At 47.1% G+C, this 25285-nt stretch overlaps 1 protein-coding gene across 1 annotated transcript in view; it reads right to left on the reverse strand.

Moving 5' to 3' along the window:
• Positions 1–25285, reverse strand: part of EHD4 (EH domain containing 4) — a 79138-nt gene that overhangs the window by 25086 nt on the left and 28767 nt on the right. The window lies entirely within an intron of this gene.

Here is a 25285-nt window from a genome sequence, read left to right on the forward strand (position 1 = left end):
ACCACAATTTTCTCATCTGTAAAATTGAGCTATTGAGGGTTTACATGAGAAAATGCTCTCAATGTGCTCAATTTAATGTTAAGACTGAGTAAACTTTCAATAAATATAAACTTCATTATTATTTCTATCTCCCGGACCCCAACCCCTGCTGTAGGTGGACTCAATTGCTCCCTCTTCTGAGCCCCCCAAGCCCTTGGCTTATGCTTTACACAGTGTATTACAATCAGATGGATGTACCGGTCTCTGTCACTGGATCATAAATTCTTTAACCGCAGGGACCATGTCTTCCTCATTCTTGCACAAGAGATGGTTAAGAGTATGGGCTTTGCCCTGGACTTTTGTAAGAGATATTCTTTATTCAAGGCTTTTAAAAATGGAAATATAATTGACATAGAACATTATGTTAGTTTCACATGTCCCAAGAGATCTATTCTTGACAAAGTGCTTCCAATTAAAACAACAATGACAACAGCAACAACAGCCCCTGAGTCAGAAGCAGCGCCCTCACAGGAAACAAGTGAAGCAGTGGTCAGATTCTTCCTTTTACTGTTGTCCACTTGGGATAAAAGATTCTTGAGCCTTACCTGCCTAACCCATTCTTATCTTCCAGTGGGGAAAGATCTAGGAGCTGACCAAGGGTGGAGAAAGAACAAAACAGACAATTGCAGTGAAATTCATTGATGGTAACATATATGAATTTTCTCACACAAGAATTTCTTTTTTTTTTTAAAAGATTTTATTTTATTTATTTATTTGACAGAGAGAGACAGGCAGTGAGAGAGGGAACACAAGCAGGGTGGGTGGGAGAGGAAGAAGCAGGCTCCCAGCAGAGGAGCCTGATGTGGGGCTCGATCCCAGAACGCCGGGATCACGCCCTGAGCCGAAGGCAGATGCTTAACGACTGTGCCACCCAGGCGCCCCCACACAAGAATTTCTAAGAGAACGCTACGTGTTTATACACATGATCTTCTGCTATCAGATCATTGCTCATAAACTCAAGTAACCTAGTGGCTTTGCTTACTGAACTTGTGAGTACATTACAAGTTATTTAAGATCGTGTAACTCAGTACATTATTAATGATAGGAAACTCTATGACCAACTTGTAAAGAGGGCCATGCATAATTCTGCTTTAAGTATAAGGCTGATCAAAATTGGAAAGTTACAGACAATAAGAATAACAACGGCTAATGCTAATAATCTGCTTACTGAGGCAACGTTCTCATCAGTGTACAGACATTAATTTATTTAATCTTCATGAGTCTGGGGGTAGGTACTATTCATGTTTTCATCAACATCACTGTTTTTGCAAATACATTATTTTCATGCTGTATAAAGTTAATACAAATTACAAACAATTAGAAACAAAGTGGCAACTAGGTAAGGTGATGGATGTGTTAATTAGCTTAGTTGCAGTGATCATTTCACTGTATATGTGCATTAAATCATGTTGTACACCTTCAATATACACAATTTTTATTGGTCAATTATGCCTCAGTAAAGCTGGAAAAAAACCAAGAAAGAGTATAGGCTTTGGACTCAGGCTGCCTGGGGTCTAATCCTGGCTCCATCGCTTACCAGTTTTGTTAGCTGGGGCAAGTTACTTAACCTCTCTGTGCTTCATTTCCTCACCTGTAAAATGGGGCTGATAATAGCATCCACATACCTCATGGGGCTGTGGAGTTAACAGATGAGAAACATTTGAATCATCCTGACATTTAGAAAGTTCTTCAAAATGTTACCTGCTGGTTATTTAAAAAAACCTTTGCAACAGGTGCATGGTGGGAGCGCAGGAAATGTTGAAGGATACCTGGCTAGGGCCAAGTATAGTCTGCAGCCATGGAGAAAACACAATTAATGAGGGTAAAGGTGACAGCGCCGTGGTGCTTGAGCCAAGTGAAAGAATCGGTGCTCAGAAGATCGCTAATAGAAGATATGACTCAGCAGAAACCCGCCCGTATTTTATAAATAGAGCTGGTGGACCCTCGAAGGTCCAGAGGCCTTTCTTGCCTTGCTTGTGAAACAGATGGAGTTCTACCAGTTGGTCCTAAAGGCCCTGGGTTGCTCCTATAATAAAGCTATGATTCTAATCACAGATACTTCCTGGCTTATAAAAGTCCTGCGCACAGCCATACTGGCCGGGATGACCAGGCATACGTTGTACCCAGTAGGAGGGGAGTAATGAATTTTCCCAAAGATTCGGTTACAGAGGGTGGTCAGGTCTCTCTTATCAACCAGACTTCAGCCACACTGTGCTAAGTGGGTCCGGGACAGAGCTACCACTTAAAACACGGTGGAAACCAGTGGCCCTGAGACTGAATGTGGCCCTCGGCTGCTATTCTGTTTGGCCAACGGTCTACATAGCGTCATTACATTTGGAGTTGCCTGTTTTTGGTCCAGACACGCTCTGTAGTTCTAACCGCCCATTCCACCTGGTGCCCGCTTCTGAGTGGAAATACCACAGCTCTGACTCAGACCAAACCCTGCCTCCGAAAAGCCATGTCCTGCTCCGGGGCTCCCACAGGGGTCTTACAGCTCCCCAGAGAACTATACCGTCTGAGGTCCCAGCTGTGTCCCCCGCTGCGCCGTGAACACCCAAGGGTAGGGGCCCTTTTTACCCTGATCACCAAGGACAGGCCTCAGTATAGGCTTCTTGAAGGACTGAGTGTTTTCTGTGGAAAACTGTTCAAAGGTCCCGGAACTGGCTTTCAACAAGCTTTTGGAACGCCTCTCTCTGGAATTTAGAAGTACACTAAACATTTCGAAACGTGACAATACGTTGCAAATACAAAAGTCAAAACTGGATTCATTAATAATTATCAAACGCCTAGGATGTCTTGGAATGCTTGCTAAGGGGCATTGTCTATAAAACAAAGACTGCGAGCTTTATCCATCCGAACCCCGAACTGGGGACAATGCACAAGCCCTCAGCAGGTGAACGGATAAACTGTACAGCGGACGACCGCTCAGTGACAAGAGGGATGAGCTACTGACATGCGCAGCTGCACGGGGGAATCTCGGGAACACCACGCCGAGCGAGGGAAGCCAGACGCTCAAGGGTATGTGCCGCAGGACTCCACGTATGTGAAGTTCTAGAACAGGCAAAACCAAGCTACAGTGACGGGAGCGGGCCGGCGGTTGCCTCTGGCTGAGGGTGGGGCTGGGACTGACTGCAAAGTGGCGACAAAGAAGGAACTTCTCAGGGGGATGGAAAGGTTCTATTTCTTGATGATGGCGGTGGGTACATGAGGGTGCATTGGTCAAAACTCACCAAACTGGACAATTAAGAAGAGTGCATTATTATGGTCTACTTCTACAAGACTGCCTTAAAAACTTAAAAAAAAAAAAAAAAACAAGGAAGAAGGAAAGGAGGAGAGAAAGAACGCCAGGCTGCTAAACTTGAAGATACACATCTCCCCAAACTGCTGGATGGACCAGGAAGTTGAAATCTGTTCATCAAGCGGACTATGTGGTGTATCTGGCTGGGTATAGAGTTGAATGTGGCTAAAGCAGGAGCCCTAGGCTTTAGTCGAAATCAGTCTTCACCAAAAAGTTTCATGGAGAATTTGGCTCATCCACTGGCACCTTGAGAACTGTGTAATTTCACAAGGGTCCTACCTTCTGGCTAAGGGGGTAAGAGAGTCTCCCACAGTGACGATCGGGGATGAGAATGCTCTGAGTTTATGAGACTCCGTTCCAGCTAGGGAGAACGCGACAGAGCCGAGGGTCCGTGCACACCTGGGTGTGTGCGCGCTCACGCATGCATGCTGGGTAGTGCGTGTACGCTCGTATTAGTGAGTATGTGTGGAAGGCACAGGAATCCACATCGTAACACACTCGCCCCCATGGCCCTCAATGTATTTTTAAAATTTATTCGTTCAATGATAGACATCTCGAGTCTATTAGACCTAATGGAGCTTTTATTAGTCTAGAACAAAACAGAGATGTTATCAGCCTAATTGGTTAAAATGTAGTTTCTACCTTCACAAAAGGACCCACAAGCTCTAGAGCTTTGGGAGCTGAGAAAGAGCATTTGTCCTGTGAAGATCCCAGATTGGCATCCTCGCTCCACATTCTGGGAACACAGGGAGGGGGCAGGAAGGAAGGGGCCCCTTCCACCCGTCAGGGGCTTCCATCACAGCCCCCGTGGAGGCTGAGGTCTCCATCCAAGGGCACCCACCAGGAAATGACATCTGAGATTGTTGCCCCCTGGCTCAGGTAAATACAGGATGGGGGCCTTGAGAAAACTAATTTGGCAGTCTGTTTTTAATAGAACAGAAAAAAAAAATGCTTAAATTTCTTCCCAGAGCCAAGTTACTAATTACATGAGTTTTAAATAAGCCGTGTATCAATAAAAGGATGCAAGACAATGGAGGACAGCCAGAAAGGAGGCTGGGTTCTCCCTGCCCGTGCCCTTGCCCCCACTCTTGGGGTGGGTAAAGCCACTTGCCCAGTTGGACATGGCCCAAGACTCTGCTCAGACTTGTCCTCTTTGGCGGGGCACAGGCCTGCCCTTTCTAGAGCCGGCAGCTCCCGCTCCACTCCAGACCCCTCATACTCCCACCACAGCTCTTACTGTGCTGATTGGTCTGGACAACCCCAGCCTTTCTCCCAGAGGTCCTTTGGCATCATGTCCACCTTTGTGTCCCTCCAGCACCAGTGCAGACTGTCCAGAAAGACACCGAGAGTGTGCTGGGAGTACCTCCGAACTATACTTCTTGTCCCCAGATTCCTTCCCCTCCAATCCAGCCCTCAAATGTCCCCACCCCTTCTCAGAATTTGGAGATAATCCCCAAAACGTTGAGTGCCCTGATTACTTTTAGAAGAGATGTCTGCAGATCCTCCATGACTAGCTCCCAGCCTACCTCTCCCGCCTTTCCTCAGGGTCTCTTACTCAGCCCCAGCTTCCCCACCCCATAAACCGCACTGGGCTCTCTGCCCCTCTTCAGAGGGATCCTGCAGTCCCCTACCTCTGCACCTTTGCCCAGACTTCCTTTAGCCTGGCATGCCCTGCCCTCTCTTCATCTCCAGCTACCCTACCCTCTGGGTCACTTCCCTCCAGGAGGCCTTCCCCCACTAGAGTGGAACGGACCCTCCCTGTTTCCTCCCTAGAGGGTCTGTGCTCTGCCACAGCTCATCCCCTGAACTAGAAGCAGACTGAGAGCAGGGGCCAAGTCTTCATTATGCTTGGAAGCCAAAAGCCCACCACAGAACACTTCGTACTGTCTAAATCAGGTTCCCTGTGATGTACTCTTACAGCACCAGCAATTTCTCTTCCCTAACACTTACACTTTCCAGTGGTATATTTATTTGGTGCTAATAAGGCAGAGCCTCTATGAGGGCAGAGACTCCGCCTCTCGCCGTATACCCAGTACTCAGGACCTACTATTGAACAGAGTAGGTGTTCAATAAATTTGGGTTATTCCTCAAAAAAAATAAAAATCAAACTACCATATGGTCCAGCAATCCCACTTCTGGGGATTCAGAAGAATTAAACTGAAGAGAATTCAAATCGGCATCTCAAAGAATTATTAGCACTCCCATGTTTATTGCAGCACTATTCACAATAGCTGAGATATGGAAACCGCCTGAATGTCTTGGCAGACAGATGGCTAACAAAAACGTGGTTTAGACATACAGCAGAATATGATGCAGCCTTAATAAAGGAAATTCTGCAACATGGATGGACCTGGAGGACATCACAGTCAGTGAGATAAGTCACTCATCGAAGGACAACTACTACATGATTCCATTTATACGAGGAATCTGAAATAGTCAAACTGACGTAATCATGGAGTGGAATGGTGGTTGCCAGGGCTCTGTGGGGGGGGGGATGGGAAATTACTAAGCAACGGGCACAAAGTTTCAGTTCAGCAAGAGGAGAAAGTTCTAGAGATCTGCTGTTCAACACTGTGCCTGTGGTTAACAATACTGTACTGCACACTTAAAAATTTAAGAGGGTGGATGGCATTTTAAGTGTTCGTACTACAATACCTATGTACACACCTATGTACATACATAAATAAAATCTAAAACAATAAAATAAATTTGATTAATGAAGTGAATTGAAGTGAACAAGAAGCATGACTGATCTTTAGCAAGTTAGAGGGCAAGGCTTCAACAGTGCTGTGAGTTTCTAAAACAAGAGCTGTTACTAATTATAGGAAGTACAAATAACCTCAAAATAAACATCAAATATCTGGAATTGCTCAGGTATTAAATACACATTTTCAAAAATAGTCACTGCAGTTAACAACAACAGCCACTTCAGTTAAACATGTGTGACGAGTCCTTGTATTGTGTCCAGGCTGAGTTCACTTTGCAACTGGAAAAGGCTGTTTCTGAAAACGTGATTGGGGTTGGGTGCAGAATGATAGCTCAAAATAAATAATGGCAGCAAATATGTACTGAGCTCTCTCAACATTCCAGCACTTTCTACCAACATAATCTCCAGTAATCCTCACAATAACCACATGAAACAGGTACTGTTATTATCCCTATTTTCCAGGTGAGGATACAGAGACTCAGAGAGGTTAAATAACTTACCCAAGGTCACACAGCTATTTCCTAGGGGAGCCAGGCTTCACACCCAGGGATGTGCAACCCGGAGCCTGTGCTTTTATCCACTGCACGGCACCACAGGTACACCAGGATGGTGGCATTAGAGGTGATTTTTGTTTACTTCCTCTTGATCTTTTTAAGAGTAAAGTAGTTTTATAAGTGTTCTACAATTAAGTATACACTCTTTTTGTAATAAGAAAAGAATAAGCATATTGTAAAAGTTATTGGTCCCTATGTGATCGGGCCAACAATATTACTGAGGAAGGCTTTCCTTTTCTTCTATAATGGTGTTTAGCGAGCATCTGGATTTCTAGCATTTTCCAGCCTATCAGCATCTCAAGAAAGCCTGAGGGGGAAGTAGTGTCTTTGCAGCTACACGCAAGCTCTGGGGGAAGAGTTGCCCTGAATCAGCTGTACTTGCAGAGCAGTGGGAATAAGCTAGTACGGAGAAGAGTCATGGACACTCTGCTCCTGCTGTTCCCTCTGCTTCCCCTCACCCCAAGCTGATGAGAGGCACAAGTGGGGTGCGGTGGGGGTCAGCGGAGGTGGGGGCAGCAGCGTGTGGGGGGAGGTTCCAGGCTCCTGCTGGGTGTGGGGAGGGGCTGATACTAAACGCTGTCCTAGAGATCTAACAAGAGTGCCAGAGAAGAGGAACAGGGGCCCCCCCATCTGCCCATACTGTGGAGGGGTTCAGGGCGTGTTCACCTCAAAGTGTTCAGTTGGTGGTAGCCCCCTTTTAGAGAGTGTAATTGACTGCAAGAAAATCCCTGTGGTTGCAGAGTCCCCTGTCTCACTCTGCCTGGCCTGAAGGTGGTTCGGTCACTGAACACAGCACAGTTTAAATAAAACCAAGGACCAAATCTGTCCTTGGATGGGTTTGGTGTTGTTTATCCTCTATTTCCTCTCCCAACTCCTTCTTCCTTTGGAATTTAGTCCAAAACTCTGTGAATGAATTTACCGGTGCCTGTTTCCTCCTAAAATAAACAAGCTAACCTCACAGCCTCTCTCTTTCCTCTGGGGCTGCTGTAATGATAACGATGGGGCAGATGGGGGCCATGTGACCCCCAAGGCCGCTCCCATCACGGAATCACACTGCACCACACACAGGTGGGGAACAGAGAAAGGCTCCACTTCAATATTTAGCCTGATGAACGCCATGCCCTCTGGTCAGGTGACCATGTCAAAGGGGAAACTGGGTTTCATATCTCGTTTACCATCTCAGACTAAAAATGAGATTAAGAATCAAGTCCATTTAGGGGCGCCTGGGTGGCGCAGTCGTTAAGCGTCTGCCTTCGGCTCAGGGAGTGATCCCGGCGTTCTGGGATCGAGCCCCCCATCAGGCTCCTCCGCTAGGAGCCTGCTTCTTCCTCTCCCACTCCCCCTGCTTGTGTTCCCTCTCTCGCTGTCTCTCTCTCTCTGTCAAATAAATAAATAAAATCTTTAAAAAAAAAAAAAAGAAGCAAGTCCATTTAAAGAGCACCACGCCCCGGAAGGAGACAGCAACACTATGTGGCATTTTAGGCTCTTTGCCAGAGAGTGAGGTTGGTGAAAATTTACCAAGAATATCCCCCAAGTTCTGGAGCCTGGGTCAGCCATTTTGCTTTGCTGGGCCTCAGTTTCTACATAAATTAGATGGGTTAGATGATCAATGAGATTTTTTTTTTCAGATCTAAAATTAACTATACTAGGTGTCAGCTAGTTAGAGTACTAGCATAAGAACATAAAACCGCTCAGGTGGCTATGGGAATACTCAATGACAGCAACTAAGGGAAAAAATGATCAAGTAACAAGTTTCATTTTACTCTGTTTGTACTGCTGGACTCGTACTACGGCACACAGGGCAGACTGGAAGGTCCTTGCATGTTTCCACAAGGGTCTTCAGATGCTCTGAAGTATGATTCGTCACCTAACCACCAACAACTCTGCTGAAAGAAATCACCAGAGGAAAAGTCACAGAATTTGAGGCATTCACGAGTGCTTAAGAGATCATCGGATCCAACCGTCTAAGAATAGAAGTAAGCGGATCCAGGAATCAAGTGTCACGCACATGGAGACGGCCCTTTCCTCGTGTTCAAGTGGGCGTTGTGTGCTCTCACAATACATCTATAAATCACACAGTCTGTACTTGTATTGGGTTTTCTTGAGGCAAAAGGCCAACGAGACGCAGTCTCCACCCAAGCGTGAGGAGGCTGAATATTTACAAATAAGGCTTCTACCTTGACAAAAGATCTTGTCATTTTGTGGTTCAGAAGGGCAAAAAGACAATATGTCTTCAAGCCACACTGTTCTCAAGAGAAATGTTAAACCAAGAAGGTGACAACTTTGGGATCAACAAACGGCTTGCAAGCAACTTCTGACCCTCAATACCCTGCCCTGCCCTGTTCTTCCTTTTAAACAATCCCAGCATTGCCTGAGTGTTCTGTGAGCATTTGGACAACGGCCGGTCAGGAAGACTAGAGCCAGCCACTAAGTTATCAGCTAACCCGCCCCTAAAGCCAAACTATTACCCAGAGATAGTTATTTCTGGGTTTATGTCACCGATGGAAAGACAGATCAAGTCAGTGGGGACCGTGTGAAACCACATTAGGTTCTTTATTTAAAAAATGACTCAATTGGGGCGCCTGGGTGGCTCAGTCGGTTAAGCATCTGCCTTTGGCTCAGGTCATGATCCCAGGGTCCTGGGACTGAGCCCCGTATTAGGCTCCCTGCTCAGTGGGGAGCCTGCTTCTCCTGCTCCCTCTGCCTGCTGTTGCCCTTGTTTGTGCTCTCTCTCTGTCAAATAAATAAATAAAATCTTTAAAAAAATGACTCCATTATTTTACTTAATAAAAGTTCATGTAGTTACCAGGAGTATTTCAAAATGGTCAAATACCTCCAGAAAGGAAATACTTTGGAAATATTTGTAAATATGCAATGGTGCTCAACCACACTAATAATACAAATGAAAATTAGAATTACAATGAGATGCCATTCTCCTATCAAAGATAGAGTGAAGATAAGGGGGAAAAATCAGTAATGCCCTGAGTTGGGAAGGAGGCACTTTTGATGGGTATGTAAGTGGAATCATCTAGAAAAGGCATTTTGGCATCAGCTAACTCAGTAAAAAGACCACAGTTCTTTTTGACTCAGTAATTTCACTACTAGGAGTGCGTCTTTTTTTTTTTTTAACTGAAGTATAATTGACATGCAACGTTACATTAGTTTCAGGTGTACAATACAGTGATTTGATGATTCTATACGTTACTCAATGCTCGCCGCAATAAGTGCAGTTATCATACAATGTTATCACGATATTATCAACTGCGTTCTCTATGCTGTACTTCTCACACCTGTGACTTATTTATTTTATAACTCGAAGTTTGTACCTCTTATTTCCCTTTATCAATTTCACCCATTCCCTGCCCACCTCCCCTCTGGCAAACAGACCCATAGTCTGTTTGATTTTTTGTTTCTTTGCTCGATTCTTGGTGTCTTCGAGCCCCACGTGCACACTACTATGCACACTGCACGTGCTTGTGGCACAGTTCGGAACGGCGGAAGATCAGAGGCAGTTTGGATGCCATCCATCAAAAGCATACCAGCTGTCAATTTGGGCACATCTGAGTGACGGAACACTCTGAAGTCCTGACAAGGACTGGCTGTAGGATTTACTGCTAAGTGGAGGACTCTCGGCGCAGAGCAGCGTGCGGGGCCCTCTCGCTCTGGGAGACACTGCAGACTGGGTTTGCTCTGGGAGAGGAACTGGGGGTGTGTTGGGACACTTCACCATCTAACTTTCTGTAACGTAAACTTTTCGTCTCAAGTAAATCCACACACTTGTGCAAAATGGCGGTACGATGGAAGGAGACTTCAGGAAGGTGAAATGCTGAGTAATGGTCTGATTTGTACTTTACGCTGTGATTTGGATTCAAGCAGGAGGTGGTTTTGAGAAAGAGACTAATGTAATCCAGGCGAAGAAGAGGTTGCTAAAGGAAACTGCGTCGTGGCACATGTGAGAAACGTCCCCAGATACCAGAAAGGAGATTATGGCAAAAGGAAGTGGAAACGTGACGAGAGCTGGAGCCCTCGGCCACAAGAGAACACCTCCTCTGGGTCATTGTCTTTAGCAGGGTCCCCCAGCTCCCTTCCTGGACTGCATTCTCCCAGCATTCTTTCCACAGGCCTATTGTCAAGTCCACCTATTTCCTTTATCCTCCCTTCTCCTTTTTTGGGCTCCTGGAAGAGCAAGGTCCTTGTCGGTCTAAGTCCCAGGACTTGCCACCATCCGGTCTCCCTGGGGAACGCTGGAGCACCTGGCCGAGCTGACCCTGTAGCCTTGGTCCATCCGTGCTGGGACCATCCAATTCCATGAAGTGAATGCAGTTAAACCCCCCAGTTCTGTATCATGACTCTGCCAAATGGTTTATACTTGTTATGTCACTTTATCTTCAAACGACCCTGGGAGGGAGAATTCCAACCCTTTATAAAAGTGTGGACTGAGGATCCCACAGGAGGTGGGGATGCTGGGATTTGAACTCAGGTCAGCCTCCTCCAGGGCCCACAGTGAGCGGGCCTGCATCTCACCACCTCACTCTCTGCTTCCGTGAAAAGCAAAGATGCCCTGAAAGCGCTGCTATTTTCAGCATGTGTCCGCATCTGCCGGCTCGCGAGGCCTAGCCACGCAATGCGGGTGTGTGAGACCTGACTTCCGGCCACACTCTGGGTCTTTTCACTCAACGCACACCGCATTACTCTTGTCTCTGGAGCACTTAGGCATTTACACCAATCATTCACACCCCCACAAGATCTGACTCTGTGAGGAAAGTACTTTTCTTCCCATTTTATAGAGGAGGACACTGAGGCTCCCAGGGCTGGAGTAACGTGCCCAGGTCACCGAGCTGGTAGGGGGAAGCGCCAGAGAAATGGAAAAAAGTCTCAGGTCTTTGTGCTCAGCACTATCTTGCTCCACCTCCACCTAAAATCCTGCACTTTCAACCTATCCCTCCCACCCTCCAGTCTGAGGGTCCCCCATTGGTGAACAGTGGCTGGGGGGAGAGGGCTTTTGCCACACCTGACAGTTGGGATGGAGGTTATATAACAAGAATGTCCTCGTTATAGCAGTGAACTTCTTAAACATCTGAAAATGTAAATGAGACATCTTTTAAAATCCTTTCTTTTTTATAGATTCCTAAAACTCCTAACTTCTAAAGAAGTATAGAAACTATAGCTCCTACATGGGGTGAAGGCCCAGGCAGAGGACAGCAGCTTCAGGCCAGGACTCCCTGTCAGATGCCCACAAGCTAATGCAACCACAGTCACCAGGTCACCCAGGGACCAGTGTGGGGTAGTTACTTCCGCTTCCTTTCACAGCCCTCGCCGGGGAGGAGGATGCTGGCTAGTCACAGAGCCCAGCCCAGGGCTGGCCGGCTCCCGAAAGCACCCCCAACTTACATCCTCCATCCCGGCTTCCAAGAGGGCGGCACGCACGACGCTGGCACAACAGAGCCGTGGGGCACAGCTCAAGTCCATTTTGGTAGGTTTCCCGGGTTCGTAATCCTCTCTTCTTTCACTTGACTCGGGGGTGGCAGAGTGCACAGGAAAGGGCAGGCTCCGGAGGCAGACTCAACACCACCCCAGAGTCCTCCAAGTGGGGACCGGTGTGCAGCAGCACCCTGGGCAGGCTGCTTCCTGGGCCGCACCCCGCCCTCCCCGTGTTGCTTGGGCTGAGGTCAGGAAGCAGCCTGGTCACAAGCTCCCCGGGGCCGGAGCGTCACAGCAGCAGGGCCTCACCGCCTCATTCACGGACTCATCAACTCCCACGCAGAAAAGCGGGGAGACAGGGTGACCTGAGAACAGGCCTCACAGAAGAAGAAATTCAGCCGACAATGGAGGAAGAGAAAACCAACCAACCAACCAAACCCACAGAGGTGGACTGGCAGCCCCAGGGCTGGTTCTGTGACTGTCCAGTGCGACAACTCCCGGATGCTCATAGTAATAATTCTGGGTAATCAAGAGAACGTTAAAGAAGATAATCCTTCAATGGCTTCCTATTCCTCTCAGAATAAAATCCACGTACGTCCCTAAGGACAACAGCTCCCCGCAGCAAGCCCTCCCGACCTCACTGCCTACCACTTCCCAGCTACTTCCCAGCCTCTAGCCTTCCCTGGACCTGCCGGGTCTTAACTCCCCTTGGCCTTTGCCGACGATGTCCTTCCCCCCACGTCCTGCCAGGCTAGTCCTTTTATTCTTTGGGTCTTAACCTAAATGTCACCTCCTCAGGGACCTCTCCCCTGACTCCCCATCTAAAGTAGGAGTGCCCCTGCTGGGGGCTCAGCAACTACTTTCTTCAAGTCTTTGTTTCAACTTGCATTTGTCTTGTACTTCTGCTTCTCCGTCTCCCTCCCCGGTGTATACTCCAGAAAGGCCTGACAGGGTCTATCCTGTCCTGAGTAAAGCGCCTGATACCTGACACATAAGAAACGGACCAGGAGGAACCTAGCAGAATTCGGTGCATGGCGGATATTCAATATAAGAAAGTTTCTTCCCCTCTCTAATATCCTTTAAGTGAGAATGCAGGGCAGTGTGAGTGGTCTTTCCCAACGACCACCATCAACAATTGCTGAAGGTAAAAAACCCAGGATGTTTGGTGTTTTAGGGGGAAAGCATCAACTACATGGAAACTTGCTCTACCTGGTATCCCTCTCCAGTGCTGCCTTCTCTCTGTGTGTGTGTGTGTGTGTGTGTGTGTGTGTGAGAGAGAGAGAGAGAGAGAGAGAGAGAGAGAGGGAAACAGATGGAGATAGAGATATTTCCCTGGTTTGTGTCCTTGTCTCTTGTGGTTAACAGCACATACTCTAGAACCAGGCTGTGTGGTTTGAATCCCACTCAACCACTTACTAGCTGCTTTGGTTATCAGTCACCTTAAAACTTAGTGGCTTAAATAATAACTTACTATTTTCTCCGGTCTGAGGGTTGACTGGGCTCAGCGGGGTGGTTCTGGATTGGGGAGTGTCATGAGGTGACAGTCAGATGGTTGTTGGGGCTGGAACCATCTGAGGGCTCAGCTTAGCTCGTTGCCTTGATGACTTCTTCACTTACCTCAGCTAGGCGAGAAGCTGCCCGAGCCCCCTGGCCTCTCCATGTGACTAGCCTGGGCTTCCCTCACAGTATGTTGGTCTCTAGGTGGTTGAACTTTTTAGATGTCAGCTGGTTGCCCATAGATCCAGCTGGAACCTTCAGGACTTCTTATGATTTAGACTCGGGAAGTCATGAAGCATCAAAAAGTGAGTCAGAAGGCCGTCCTAGATTCAAGGGGAGGAGACTGTGCCAGGGGATGAATACTGGGAGCACTGTATGTGGTGGTGGGGGGTGGAGAGGAGGAGGAGGCATCTTTTGAGACTAGCTACCACACTTCTAGAGGACTGTGGGCAAGTTACTTAACCTCTTTGTGCCTCAGGCTTCTCTCCAATGAAATGTGGTAATAGTTCCTACCTCACAGAGGTCTTGTGAGGAGCAAATGAGTTAACAATATTTGGAAAGCAATTTATAATGTACTGTGGAAGTATTAGCCATTATTATTATTATTACTCAAGAGTAAGGAGCAAACATTTCTCTGACTAATCTCTGTATCCCAATGTCTGTGAAATGTTTGCTGATCATGAGCTGCTCCATAGAGGATAGTAAGATAGTGATCTTCTCTCTACCAAAAAAAAAAATTGTTTTTCATTTAAAAGTCTAGGTAGGTTTAAAGTTTGGGTAGAGGCAGTCATTCCTCATGATCAAGTATGCATTTAAAATACTGACAAAAACTAAAAATAGCTGCCAAGGCTTGGCAAATGCCCTTCTGAGTCACACTGATGACGGGCTCACATCAGGGACGGGAGCAGCAACACTTGTGGGGTGGAATTTCCTGTGGCAGTGGCGGAAAAGGAGCCATGAATGCGTCTGTCAGCAAACTTCCCCGAAACAAAAAGGAACCAGGATTTCCTGTTGGAGGCCCAAGGAGTGAGTGGTGTCCAGGACCTCACACCCCAACTGGCCTTAGCACTGCCGGAAAAAAGGATCTGCCAACAAATCATCGGTGGTCAGCCCCATTCCCTGGGGATGGACACTTCTGCTGCTGCCAAATTCAGGCAAAGCTCTGAAACAAGCATTGAGCTCAAGCTCTAAACAGAAAAATGGCTTCATGATCTGAGCCTGAAGACATACATTCTGTTCAACAGAATTCTCCACCATGTCATCGTTTACCTCGCACTCCTCAGTATTCTCTGCAGCCTTCAGGACAAAACCCAGTCTCCTGTCATGTGTACCCCCCCCAACATGCCCACGTTCTAGCCCCATGCACAATGCACATTCCTCCAAACAGCCCCAGCTCACACATCTCCCCCTGTTCTTGAACATACCCTTTCTGCTCCCTAGAAAGGGGTAAAAATAGTAAGGCAGCCATGGTTATCTTTCCCTTGACTACGCACCAGACAGGTGCTATGGTAGGAGCTTCATACCATCATTTCACTGTATCCTTATCCTATGTGATAAGGCCCTACGCTTCCTGGCTGATGAACTCGCTCATTTACCTGGAAGCCCTGATCAAGATGTGCTGCTTCATAAGGTGAGACATACAGATCAATGCGACAGAATTGAGAGTGCAGAAATAAACCTTCACATTTATAGCCAATTGATTTTCAACGAGGTTGCCAAGACAATTCAATGGAGGAAAGTATTGTCTTTTCAACAAATGGTGCTGGGACAACTGAATATACACATGTGAAAGAATCAAGGTGAACCCCAACCTCACACCATATACAAAAATTAACTTAAAATGGATCAGTGACCTAACTGCAAGTGCTAGAACTATACACCTCTCAGAAAAAAATATAGGATTAAATTTTCCTGACCTTGGGTTAGGCAAGGCGACAAAAATTAAAATAGATAAATTAGCTTTCATTAAAATGAAAAAGTTCTGTGCTTCAGACAATATCACAAAGACAGTGAAAAGACAACCCAGGACATGAGACAAAATATTGGAAGGTCATATATCTGACTAGTATAGAGGATACGTAAAGAATGTTAAAACTCAACAATAAAAAGACAATCCAATTTAAAAAATAGGCAAAGAATCTACATATACGTTTCTTCAAAGAAGATACATAAACGGCTAACAAAGCACATGAGAAGATGCTCAACATCATTAGCTGTCAGAGAAATGCAGGCTGAAACCACAGTGAAATACCAGTTCAGACCTACTGGGATGGTTCTAATCACAACAACAGTGTAGATGAGGATGTGGAGAAATCGGAACGCTCGTACTCTGCTAGTGGGAATGTAAAATGATGCACCACTTTGGAAAACTGAGCTCCTCAAAACACCAAGTTACCAGATGACCCAGCAATTCTGCTCCTAGGTAAATACCCAAGAGAACTGAAAATGTGTGTTTTCGCAAGAACTCGGACATGAATGATCACAGGATCATTATTCAAAATGGCCAAAACAGTGGAAACCCAATTGCCCATAACTTGGTGAATTAATAAAATGTCACATGGCCATACAAAGCAACGCTATTCAACCATAAAAAGGAATGAAATACTGATACCTATTATAACATGGATGAACGTTGAACACATAATGCTAAGTGAAAAAAGCCAGATAAAAAGGCCACATAGTCCATTGATACGAAATGTCCAGAACAGGCAAATCCATAGAGACAGAAAGTAGATTAGTGGTTGCCAGGGTCGGGGGTGGGGGGGCGGGGGGAGAATTGACAGTCTCTGCTAATGAGTGCAAAGTTCCTTTTTGGGTTGACGGTAATGTTCTGAAATCGGTTTTGGTGATGGTTGCACAATTTTGTAAATATATCAAAAACCTACTAAATTGTTAAGAGAGAGAGAGAGACAATGCAAACCCAAAGGAAAAAAAAGACAGGGGGAGAAGAAGAGCCCCTTCTCTTAGCAGCTTCACTGATTATCTACCTCCCACTCCCCACTGGGGACTGGTGGGGTCCCCACTCACTGCACTTCTTGATCAGAACTCCTGTAACACACAGGATAGACCTGACTTGTTTGCAGGACTATCCACCCCATCTGAGTATGAGCACCCTGGCCAAGGCCTGTGTCTAACTCAGTTTGAATCCTGGCATCTAGGACAGTGCTTGCCACCCAGTGGATAAGCAATCTACATGCGTGTTGAATGAATAGTCTCGCGCATGCCCCTAACATTACGTATCCTTTTAATTCCATCACTTCTAAAATAAAAGAATATCGAAAAGATATCACACACACACACACACACACACACACGCACAATATATCTGTTATTTTAAAATTCTTTTTCATCAAATATTTTTTAAACTGGATGATTGATTAGATGGTATCTCTTTTCTATGGCTAGAGAGACATATGATTTCAAAATTTAAAAGCTAATCATCAATAAAATGACTGAGAGATGTGGAAAAAAGGTAGGAACACTTATCTAAAAATAGAATATTCAGTCCCTGAACAACTAACTATATTTTAGACAACCTGACAAACATTTCTCCTACTCTATGAGACAGAAGACTTTCAGAAGCAAGAAACCAATATGAAGGCTGATTACACTCAGCCTTTGAGAACTCTTTGGCCTTCCACGATAACAACAACACTAATTCAAGGAGATGATGAAAGTAGCAAGAACAGCTAACGTGTACTGAGCACTTGCTGTGTGCTAGGCGGGGCATTGTTTTCTGCTTTCTATGTGTGAATTCAGTGACAACAACATGGCGCGTGAGGTACTATTATTACCCTCCTTTTACAGACTCACAACTTCCCTGAGGCCACATGAGTGGTACACGGCTGAGCTAACCCGGGGAGTCCAAAGCCACTGCCCGTGCTTCCCGTTCTACTACATTCAGGATTTCCATCCCTTGAATGGACCCAGGAAAGCAATTTGTTTCATTTTGGGTTTACAGACCGATTGATGTAGGTCACACAGAAAAGACCCCGGAGGTGAGGGGGAGAAAGAAAACACGAATATTCCGGAACTGAAATCCATGTGTAAGTATCTGACAGCTAAACGTCTATTATTTTATATATCCTTATACATCAGGTGGGAAGTATCTGAACAGACAATGTGGCCAGTCAAAACCTGTAAAACTTCGCCCGCCCTAGTCTAAAGGCTGGTTCCCTCTAGGCTTTCAGCCCCAGGCCTCCCCACTCCCAAGAGTGGGCAGCTCCACGTCAGCCCCTCTCATTGTGCTCAGTGTCTCATCTGTTTCCTTCCTGGCCCTCACCACTATTTACAAGGATTTATTCATTTGTTCATTTGTTTACCTGCTGTTCTTGTCTGACCCTCCCATCAGAACATGAATTCCATAAGGGCAATGACCGTGTCCATTTTTTGGCCTACTGTTCGTTGAACGGATAACAAGTCTATAAAAGAAAGGTGTCCTTTCTTTTATAACAATTGGGTGCATCAGTGACTGGCCAGATGACCACACTAGCCTGTAGCCACTGCAGGCCAGGGGCGGTATCTTGTTCATCTCTATGCTCCCCATTCCCGGCCTGGTACCTGGCACACAAGAGCTCAATACACCTCAGTGGAACTTGTTCCTTAATGAGATGCTGTCGACCTAGAGGGCACTCTCCATTGGCGTGCCTCAAGGCTTGCCCCTGGGCCCTATTCGCCCAACTTCTGGATCCAAGGGTGAAGGTTCAAGGGCGTGCTGATGAAGCCTGGGAATGCCTTGAAGCTGGGAGGAGCCACAGCAGACAAGGAGAGGAGCTTGGAGAGCATGAACTGTGGTTAGGCCCAAACCCCAAGAAACGAAACAAAAAATCAAGAAACCCCGTAGCAATCACAGGATGAGGAGCTGGGGGCCACAGGTCCAATGAGCTCATGTGACCACAGTCTCTGGTGCTGCAGAAAAGCTGGGATGGTCCTGAGCTATGTCTGTAATTGGTGGGGACCAGAATGAGGGAAAGGATAGGCTGACTCGCCGACCCCCGTTTATTCAGTTATTATTTCTACCCAAGTAAGGCCTGAACATCCTGGCTCCAGGGGTACTCGGCAGGCATTAGCAGGCCCCTCTCAGAAAGTCTTCATGAAGTTCTGCGCTCACACCCACAGCCAAGGCTGTGCAGCCCACCTTATGGCAGGATCCACCTGCCATCCCTGCCCTGTGCAGGGAGCTGCTGGCCTCCTAAGTCTCTTCAGCTCTCGCTCTCCCCAGCTTCTTGGAAGGGTCTTTGCTGCAGTTGACCATGGCTAACATCTCGCTCCAAGCCTTCGTGGTCTCTCAGGGAGAAGACCCCTTCCTTTTTGTATACATGTGTGCTTTCCTCCCTAGGGCTTGTGCGTCCAAAAGCCTGAGAGGGGAAGTCAGTTTTATCAGGACACCCCTAAATGTTCTCTCTCCTTTCTTGGGCTGCCTTCAAACTGCGGCCTTTTGTAAGTTCAAAAGACGTGTCAAGTAGGTGTGCTTCCTTGATTACGGTTTGTATGCGCCTTTTCTATTTTTTCTGCACTGTCATTAATTCCAGTTTGGAGCTGCATGCCCCCGGGTCTGTCCGTTCTTTTGTGATATTACGTTTGGGTGCCTTGGCTGAGTTGACAAACCCTTGAAACTGCCTGTTCACATTTCCTGTCATGTCCACAGATGCCCTTTTTATTCTTGAAGGCTTTCCTTAATGTCGTTAAAAGTAAGAGGACTTACGGATGTCAATGTGTAAATGTTAAAACGTGAATGCATGCTTGTTGAAGCTAATGTGATTGTCCTGTTCTCTGAAGCTCACTCCGATCCCTTCTGCTGCATACGCTACTGCAATGTATTGCTTTACTAGCAGGACATTTTCTGCCCCCCTTTGCCCCTGCTATCTTCCCAGTTTCATTCATTGACTTAAAATGAGAAAGGCTTATCTAATGGAGGACTTAAACATCAGAAGATGCTCTCAAATTTTCAACGGACAGGTACTGGTCTTGGAGGAAAAGGTACAGCTGTTGGAAAATTCAGACCAAGAGCTTTTCTCTTTTCGAGTTATTTACATTTCTTTTTTTTTTTTTTTAAAGATTTTATTTATTTATTCGACAGAGATAGAGACAGCCAGCGAGAGAGGGAACACAAGTAGGGGGAGTGGGAGAGGAAGAAGCAGGCTCATAGTGGAAGAGCCTGATGTGGGGCTCGATCCCAGAACGCCGGGATCACGCCCTGAGCCGAAGGCAGACGCTTAACCGCTGTGCCACCCAGGCGCCCCTCGAGTTATTTACATTTCTAAAAGAGAAAAATTGTACTACTCTTGTTACCAAAGTGAAGTCTGTTGAAGGCGACAAAAACCCTCATCCTTTCAGGAAACCACAGGAATAATTACTCGCTGCCAAAAACGGTGCCTTCCACAACATAAGCTTATATGTTAAACAGATGGACAAGTACAACAGTTGCCGCATTAGAATTTTTCACAGTGTTCTTGTCAGACCGGTGCATTGTGATTAGAGCCAGAGCCCAGGGATCCGCCCCGGGAGCTGGGAACATCCTTGTGCTCATGCCTGAGTCCAGAAATAAGTCCCAGATGATGTTAGGATCAGCAGGGATAAACAGTATTTTAGGAAGTAAACAGGCCAGGAGCCAGAATAATAAGACAGTGGGAATGAAAACAAGGATGTGTGGGTAAATGTGCTCTCTTTTCTCATCACATAAAGTCAAAAACCTGGATGCTGTCATCAGGGGCAAAGGATGTTTCTTAAGAGTGAACCAACTCACATTTACTCACACCTTTCTAGAAGATAACTTAGAAAATCTTAAGAATCCAAACATTCTTTTATTGGCTACAAGAAAAGAATCAGGAAATGTTCCTCGGACTTTTAGTTAGCTATTACTTGATTAGAATAAAATTCTTATTATCAATACATCAGAACATTTTTATCCGGGCTTGATGGATATTTTTTATGTCAGCCAAGAAAGCTACAGGTTAGTAGCCAAGCTCGATCCTTTTTTCCTAAAGATTTTCTGCTCACTATAATTAAACTAAGGAACATCTGAAGGGTGACAGGTTTCCATATGGAGTATACTAAAAATTGTTCCAAAACCAATCACCTTGGTGGGTTTTATTTATAGTGCTCCCAAATGGATTTAGGTAACGCTCTCCCCAAATGTTGTCTATGCCTTCTTATTTTACTGTGAAGCACAGAGTAGGGACACAAGGGGTCCAGTGATCTGACTTCTAGGGGCAATGTTAAGATTCTGCTGAGGACAAGGATGTGCTGAGCACATCCTACTTAGGAAAGCTCACTTCTTTCTTTTTTGTTTCTCCTCATCACCTATTTCCCCCCTCCCCCCACTCCCTCCCTCTGGGAACCATCGGTTTGTTCTCTATAATTAAGAGTCTGCTTCTTGGTTTGTCTCTTTCTCTTTTTTTTCCTTGTTTGTTTTGTTTCTTAAATTCCACATATGAGTGAGATCATAAGGTTACTATCTTTCTCTGACTTATTTTGCTTAGCATAATGCACTCTAGCTCCATCCATGTTGTAGCAAATGGCAAGATTTCATTCTTTCCTGTGGCTGAGTAATATTCTTGTGTGTGTGTGTGTGTGTGTGTGTGTGTGTGTGTGTGTGCCACACCTTCTTTATCCATTCACCAGTCGGTGGACGCACGGCCAGCTCGATAATCTGGCTGTCGCACATAACGCTGCTATACACAGAGGTCCGCGTGTCCCTTTGAATTTGTGTTTTTGTATTTTTGGGTAGATACCCAGTAGTGCAATTACTGGATCGTAGGGTAGTTTCATTTTTAACTTTCTGAGTTAAAAATACTGTTTTCCACAGTGGCTGCACCAGTTTGCATTCCCACCAACAGTGCAAGAGGGCTCCTTTCCTCCACATCCTTGCCAACACCTGTTGTTTGGTAAAGGTCACTTCTAACATAAGAGTGGATCTGCCATGTTTTGCCTCAAACCTGACACCACAGAATATGAACTATCATGTAGAAACGTCAAATGTTTCTTCCCATCACCTACGACTTTGGCCTAGAGAGGAGCCATGACTGTGAATGCTACGTCCTCCTTGGAATCACACTTACCCCCTCTACTTGGCACCGGATAAAAAGGAAGCAGGCTTATGATGTCATGAGAGAGGAATGAGCCAGGAAGAATGGAGCCACTGGTGAGCTGAGCTATGTTACTGAACCTCAAGTTCAGAGTCCCCATTTTTGCTTTCACCACGAAGGCATCAAGATTCCTTCCTGGAGCTACACCCTCACTGACCCTCTGGTCCCCAGAGCTCTGGACACCTGGGAGGTGCCCTAGGGGTGCGTGGGGTATGCCAATGATGATGTGAGGCCAGCTCCCCAAGTTCAAGTCCCTCCTTCCCCATTTGACCCAGCAAGGCAGCACGACGCTGCACCACCCCCCAGCCCTCTGCCGTCTGCTGTGTCCCTGCTGACGGGGAGAACTCTGGGTGTGGTGCAGTCAGCGGGTCTTCCTGGGGGGCTCAGCAGTCACCAGCCCCTCCCCACCTCCTCCTGCGGCCGCACCGCCTGTCCAGCATGCTCTCGCAGTCAGCCAGGGCTGCACAGTCCTGCAGCTGGAGGGTGGACTGGGTCCCACAGCATCTGCAGCCTTCAGCGACCACCCGGAGCACTCACCCTCTGAACTTCTTCTCCTGAAGTGTCACCCTGACAACAGTGTTTCCTGTGTCCACTTCCCAGACGTCAAGCTCAGTCACCCATCTGCCTAGTTGCTGGGGAAAGAGCTCTCATGATTGTTGGAAGGCTCTGCTTTCTCCAGGGAGGGAGGGTGGGGGGTTTTCCGTGGCCAGGCTGAGCTTCTGTCAGTGTATAAGCAGGTTTAACGTAGACGGCAAATCCCAAATGATGAGCACAGTGTAGACATATAGCAAGGGCTCCACACGGTTGCTGTTCTCATACTGCTGTTACGGACATACACCTGGAGAGTGTAAGACACCTAGACGTGTAAGACAGATCTGCCTGATGAGCCTCTGCTTCTTGAGAGTTGATCCACCAACGGCACCACGGGACAAGCAGAAGGCACAGCGGCTGCCATCTTTCCTCTTTTAGAGACAGGACACCCGTAAGGAAGTCACAGCCCCGCTAATAAGGTCAATGGCAGGAGTTTCCAATGTCCTGTGGGGTCACAGTTTGTACCTCCTCCCTCCTCCAATGTTGATACAAGCTACTGGCGAAGGTGGTGCTGTGCTTGGCGAGGCTGGAGGGATGGAGGCAGCAGGTGGAAGAGTGGGAACGAGGCACTGTGTGCAATAGTTTAAGCCGAAGCAGCTTTGAAATCGTATAGACTCTTCAGAGCTAATGTGTAGAAACGGACAGCCAAGGGACTCGAGCCACGGACTGTCCCAAACACAGGCTGGTACTCGAGCTTGGGCAGGTCAGCCCCGGTGCAGACTGCTGTCATCCTTAGCAGTCCTTGGCCCTGGCCCACCAGCTGCTCTGGCTGTCAGGGTGGCAAGGGCCGCCGAGCACCGACCCCTGGAACCGTATGTGCTATTTCTGGGCACGGATGTGAGTAAGTGCATACCGTCATGAGCAGGACCAGGATGTGAGTCAGATTGCTAGAAAGGGTTAAAAAGAACTGGTCTTCAAAGCCTCCCAGAAGCAGTCTGCCATGCTATACGACCATAAAGGAGCCACAGTCTGAAAGACACTTGTAACTACTGAGCAAAGGAGAGGCCCTGAAGAATAGGGACGGTGAGAATTGGCCAAATGATAGCGGCAGTAAAAGACGGACAGCTCGGAAAGGCTGTGGGACTTGGGGTTGCTTTACTTTCCTCTTAGAACATTTCACCAGCAGAGCAACTTTTATGGGGCTAAATGAGTGGTCCTAAACTGGCTCTGAAAAAAAATCTACTGGCAGTGAAGCATAAAGATACAAAAATGACGTCTCTCTGTAGCACAGAAAATTATTATTATTATTAACAGTAGAAAATTATTAACCATCACGATATCCACAAATAAGTTAAATAAACTGTGTTATGTCCCTTTGAAGGAAACTAAGCAGCTGTTAAGAGGAATAAAGGAGTTTGAATATACTGACATGGAATGATGTCTGTGATAGACCGTAATGGCAAAAAAATCAAGTTGCAGAAAATGTGCCAGGAAATGGCACTTCGGTTAAAATATGATATGTTTGTACATGTGCAGGAAAAAGTCCCTAAGGAGCTGGAACACACCATTAACAACTGTTAATTGTGACAGATTTTGTACACCCCTATTCATTGCTGGAATCCTTTAAAACAAACGTTACTTTTCTAACAGAAAATAAAACTAACAGATATTTATGAGAGCAAAAAAGTATTAAGCTGGTTTTTTTCTATAAGCCACTGAAGGGTGAAGGCCCAGCAAGGCAGGACCCAGCTCTCCCAGAGTCCGTGGAGGCTGCAAAGTCAGCATTCCCAAAATGCCATGAGAAATGAGGGCTTAGAAGCCTCAGGAGCCTTTCTTTACCCATCTTGCAGACCTTGCTTTCTAGCTCCTGCAAGTGTCCCCAGGGCCTGTGTAGCTTCTGTGTCACGGGTGCCGGGAGAGTTCACTGCCTGGCCAGAACCCGGGGCTGTGATCCCAGACACATCACCGCTCAACCCTGGTACTTCTAAACACAGCTTTACTGGCGTGCTGGTCAAGGGGTTGTGAAGACTTATCTGGGGCAAGTGACAGCAGCAAGTCATCTGCTCCCTCTTCTCCCTCCCAGCAAAGCCTCAAAGGACTGGCCTTTGTTTCGAGGGCCAGGGCCAGGGCAACCTGACCCGCCTCTGTGACTGTGGGAATCGAACGGGAATCGAACGCGGTGCCCTCCCACTCAGGCTTCCTCACTGTGAGTAAGCCATGTCCTCCGGGCCACCCCCAAGGGCCCCTTCTCCAGCGTGGGCGGGGAGTCAGCAGGCCCATCTGTTTAACCACGTAAAGGCCTAGAAATGGTTATGGCTCAGCCTCGTTTTCTGAAGGCTGAAGAAGCCCAGGTGTCGCTTCTCAAGCATTTCTATGCTCCGTGGTCTCTTCTGAATGCTTTCCAGTCTCTCCGTCCCCACCGCATGGCCTCCCTTAGGTACTTCCTACTCACTCTCTAGGTCTTGGGTCTGATGTCGCCTCCACTGGGGAGTCTTTCCCAACACGGCAAGGCCAGGCCAGTTCCTCTTCCACCCTGATGGACACTCCACCTCAGTTCTCACTTTCTAGTTCCCTGTGATAACTGGCTCGATGTCTGACTTCCCCCTCAGAACACGAGCTCCTCGAGGGCAGGCCTGAGGCCTGTTTCTGCTGCATCCCCAGCATACGGAGCAGTGTCTGGCAGCACGAGGAAGGCTGGTACGTCGGGGCGGGGGCGGGGGGAGCTGCAGAGGCCACGGGCGTGGATGTGTGCCGACAGGGGAGGTAGGAAGAGCGGCGGGAGGGCTTCTCTCCTTTGCAGTGACTACTCATCTCCTTTATTTTTTGTCATATGTGTCCAAGGGAATGGGTAGTAGCGATATGTATGTCCCCCTCCCGAACTCAGAAGAATTACGCGAGGCGGGAGCTAGTGGCAGACGGCAGCGTGTAAAGGAACTAAGAGATGACAGCTACCACTCCAGAAAATTAACTGAAATGCAGAACCTTTGATGCTATCTATGCCTCCTGCTATTTCTTGCGCCCCCCGCCCCCCGGCTCTGGACCCCTGGGCTGTCCAGAGGTGCTGGAGGCATCCTGGGTGGGGGTGGATAGAATCCCCTCGAGACAGAAATCCTCTGCTGACATGACAGGGAGGCTCGGCAACGCCGGGGCG

This window comes from Ursus maritimus, unplaced genomic scaffold, assembly GCF_017311325.1.
Source record: "Ursus maritimus isolate PB19 unplaced genomic scaffold, ASM1731132v1 scaffold_35, whole genome shotgun sequence".
Lineage (NCBI taxonomy): Eukaryota > Metazoa > Chordata > Mammalia > Carnivora > Ursidae > Ursus > Ursus maritimus.